Source organism: Silene latifolia, chromosome Y (assembly GCF_048544455.1).
Source record: "Silene latifolia isolate original U9 population chromosome Y, ASM4854445v1, whole genome shotgun sequence".
Classification (NCBI taxonomy): Eukaryota; Viridiplantae; Streptophyta; class Magnoliopsida; order Caryophyllales; family Caryophyllaceae; genus Silene; species Silene latifolia.
Window position 1 is genome coordinate 240,011,247 of NC_133538.1, and position 4,232 is coordinate 240,015,478.

Sequence of the window (4,232 nt, forward strand, 5' to 3'; positions counted from 1 at the left end):
AAAAACCTGGGGTGATCCATTCGGGGATGGTGAGCAGATTATGACAGGTAATGCAGATGTTTAGCTATGGGACAGTCATGGGGAGTCATCACTTGAGTCTAGCTTCCGCTGTTATAAGTTTAGCTGTCTTTGATTTTAGTTGCATTGAGACCTTATACTTTTATTTTTGAGTCGACCGAGTTTTATATAATCGCTAACTCTTTATACTTTAATAAATGTGTTTTTGGATTGTTGCTTTTGATATATACTTACCTCGAGCAACCGAGATTGTAACAGCCTTTCATTCTAGGGTAGTCCTTGGTAAGGTACCTTGTTATGAGGGGGTGTTACACTCCCTGCGTGTCCTTTGCAAAATCACTCGATCGAGTGATTTTAAACCACTCGATCGAGAGCTCTGGAATGCATTTCACTCGATGGAGTAAAAATTTACTCGATCGAGTACTGACCTTTTTAGCTTCTGTCGATCGAGTATTCTGGAACCATTCGATCGAGCATTTGTCACTCGATCGAGTACAAAAAGTACTCGATCGAGTTCTTTTCCTCGTGTAAGCCTTTGAATTTGCGTATAATTCCTCAAACCTGCATAAAAACACTCGCAAAAATATCCCAAAATACCAAATATGAAAAGTAACAGTCTATAGTCTTCTAATCTACGCTAAAAATGTCTAAATTCTAATTGTCCTAATTAAATGCAATAAACAAATCCGACGGAAATTAAAAATTGTTTATACAATTTGTTACACGGGGCATTTCCCCGCTCACTTCTCAAAGCAATTCAGTAGCCCCTCGGAGGGCTCCTGACTGGAGGACGTCACCTCAGCAACATTAACTGTCCTCTTCAATTTCCACGAGCTTAAACTTGAATCACTAGGAGGAGAATATTTAACGTCCACATACGCGCAAACTTTCCTCGCCCTTATTCCCTTTTTACCAACTTTAGCTCATCGCTCCCACTTTGACTGATATTAATTGCACAATAATCATTGACAGCTCCTTCAATATTTTCATCTCTAACTGCAGCAAGGCAAACAAACAAACTTTCCTCCTTCTTGCTCTCAATCTGAGGCGGAGGGGTCACGATAGCAGCACAATATTCTAAATTTTCATTTGGAGTGCCAATAGGAAGGTCAGTAGAAGAGAGTGCATTGCAAGGCTTAGCTTGCATGGGAGCCCTTCGGGACTTAGACTGATGTAATATCAATTCTGCGTCCCTAACCTGGAAAGTCAATGTCTTGTCCCCGACGTCTATCACTGCACGGGCCGTAAATAAAAATGGTCTCCCTAAAATGATAGGGGTATGTGTGTCCTCGGGGATGTCAAGTACAACGATATCAACGGGAATAAAAAATCTCCCGATCTTAACAGGTATGTCTTCTATGACACCTAACGGCCGTGATATACTACGGTCGGCCATCTGAACAGTCATATTTGTGCAATTAAACTTGGTCAAACCAAGTCTCTTAGCAAGAGACAGCGGTAAGACACTCACGCTAGCGCCAAGATCACATAACGCGTTATCAATTAAGTGGGTACCAATATGACACGGAATCGAAAAACTACTCGGTTCTGACTGTTTGGGAGGTAACTTTTTCTGAACTAGGGTCGTCCCTACCTCGGTCAAAGCTACCGTCTCATGATCGTTAATGTGCCTCTTACGTGATAAAATTTCTTTCATAAATTTAAGGTAAGAGGGTACCTGTGTCAGCAATTCAGCGAACGGAACGGTTACATGCAAGCTCTTCAGGAGTTCGGCAAATTTACCGAACTGTTGACTAGCCTTTGTGTTCTGTAGTCGCCTTGGGATGGGTACCGTGATGGGTATCTCGAGCCCCTTGTTCCTCTCTTCTAACGTATCAGCTGGATCAAGCTCTACATCCTTCAATTGAGACTTCTTTCCTCTCGAACGGGGTCTTTCAGCGATATTTCACTCGATCGAGCACTAGCAGGCTCTCGATCGAGGTCTTCTTTATCAGCATCACTCGATCGAGCAACAATATCCCTCGATCGAGCAGTATCCTCAATAAAATCACTCGATCGAGCTGTTTATTTTACTCGATCGAGCTGTTTGTTTTCCTGGTCACTCGATGGAGCAGAAATTCTACTCGATCGAGTCCTTTCTTCAGCATTTTCACTCGATCGACCACCTGATATCAGTCGATCGAGTATCTTCTTTGTTGTCAGCTTTTTTTCTTCAACAGTGAACTATTCATTAGCAGTAATTACCTTCCTCGGGTCTGATTTCTACAATTCCGGTCCCTCATATGAACGACCGCTTCTCAGATTTATTAAATTCACCGTCTCGTGTGGATTCTTATCAGCTTGTGACGGTAATTGACTCTGCTTCCTCGTGGATTGGTTCGCGGCTAACTGGGCAACTTGAGTTTCAAGTGACTTGATGGATGCATCTTTTTGTTGGTCACTTAACTGCCACTGCTTTGTCAAAGACTGCAACATCCTCTTCAACTCAGATAACTCGCTCACCGCACCAGAAGATGATGCACCGTGATTAGGTGTAGGAAAGGAAGGAGGCTTCTGAAAGCCTTGTTAAGCCTTATGAGGTGGGACATATGGCTTCTGCTGCTGCAGAGGAGGGGTAGGATTGACCACATTTTTTACATGTCCACCTCAGATTGGGATGGACCGCCCCTTGGTTGTTATAATAGGAACCCCCTCCTTGCCTATATTGTTGAAAAGCAAGGACATCTTCCTTCTCTGTAAGACAGCCAACAGCTGTGTGACCGTCGTTGCTCATACACCTCTCACATGTGACGGTCTCCCCTCTAGTAAGCAAATGGACCGTCTGAGGCTCTCCAGCAGAATGCAGCTCCAATTTATCAAAACGAGCATTCATGGCTTCCAGTTGAGCCACGCTTGCCTTAACAACTGCATGAACTGTTCGAATACCATCCCTCGGGTTCCCATACACGGCACAATGGGTCGCCATATCCTCAATAATCGCCCATCCCTTGTCATCATCAGTATTCTTTTGAAATCTTCCGTTGGATGAGGCATCAAGTATGGCTCTGTGGTCATCGTACAACCCATTGTAGAACTGGTTGGATAGAAACCACGGATCAAAACCATGGTGAGGAAGAGACCTCACCAACCTCTTGAACCGGCACCAAACTTCATAGAACGTTTCATCCGGTTCCTGCTTGAAACTAGTGATCTTGGCCCTCAGCTGATTAGTACGCCGCGGAGGGAAATCTCTCTTATAAATAGCAAGAGCAAGGGTTTCCCAGTTTGTGATCCCCGCGGTCGTACGGTCCAAGTCAGTCAGCCACTCCATGGCTGAGTCAGTCAAAGAGAAAGGAAACAGCACCTCCATAATCTAGTCTTGAGTTACCCCCTTTGTGGCGGGGATAGTGGAGCAGTAGTCTGTAAAGACCTCCATATGCTTCCTCGGGTCTTCACCTGCCACACCTCTAAAGAGATTTCTCTCCACCAGATTTATATAGGACGGTCGGATGTCAAAAGTATTCCCATCCTCAGTCTGGAGATTGAAACCTTTAGGAATAGATGATGCTTTAGCCTCCGAATGACTTGCAATATTCAACATCTTTACTAGTTGGTTTACAGAACTGGGATTATATTCTCCTAAAGATTGATCTTCTGTAAATAGGAAATGCTGAAGTTCGGGTTCGAAAGCACTCAAGTCTTCCTTTCGTGATTCTCTTTGCAGACGGAGTCTATGCCTGAATAGTCTTTCTGGCTCAGAATCAGCGGAAACTAACTCCAACCTGTTTGACCTGGGCATACACAACACTGAAAAAAAATAAATAAGAACTGTCTTAAGGAATAAGAATTCCCTGATATGGATAAAATAAATGAAACAAAAACAGATAGGGCAATTGCCTCCCCGACAACGGCGCCAAAATTTGACAGGGCAGTCATTTACCTATCAAAAATAACTAACTAAACTAACTATATAGCTAGGGAAGTCAGGTCGATCTCCTCAGGGAGGCAAGATATCTGTAAAGAGTCCATCTATTTGGTCACAAAATGGGGGGGGGGGGGGGTTGTAAATTGATTTCCTAACTAAAGGTGTAAAAGAAAGAGAAGCAAGGAAAGATCAGTAAAGGCAGAAAGAAGGGATAAACTATCAATATAGAAGGGAAATGTCAGGATTTCGGTTCACTACGGTAGTCCAGTGACTCAATTGCAAATAGTCTAGATAAATTACATGTGAGACGGATTTGGAAAGGTCCTTCCGGTCCACTTTCTATCCTAGA

General features: G+C 43.5%; 1 non-coding gene across 1 annotated transcript; it reads left to right on the top strand.

The window, feature by feature from the left end:
* The first annotated feature begins 3,077 nt into the window (after window positions 1-3,077).
* LOC141635587 (small nucleolar RNA R71) lies at window positions 3,078-3,183 on the top strand. Its single transcript, XR_012540263.1, has one exon. It is a non-coding gene; the product is annotated as a small nucleolar RNA R71 (small nucleolar RNA).
* Window positions 3,184-4,232: the final 1,049 nt, after the last annotated feature.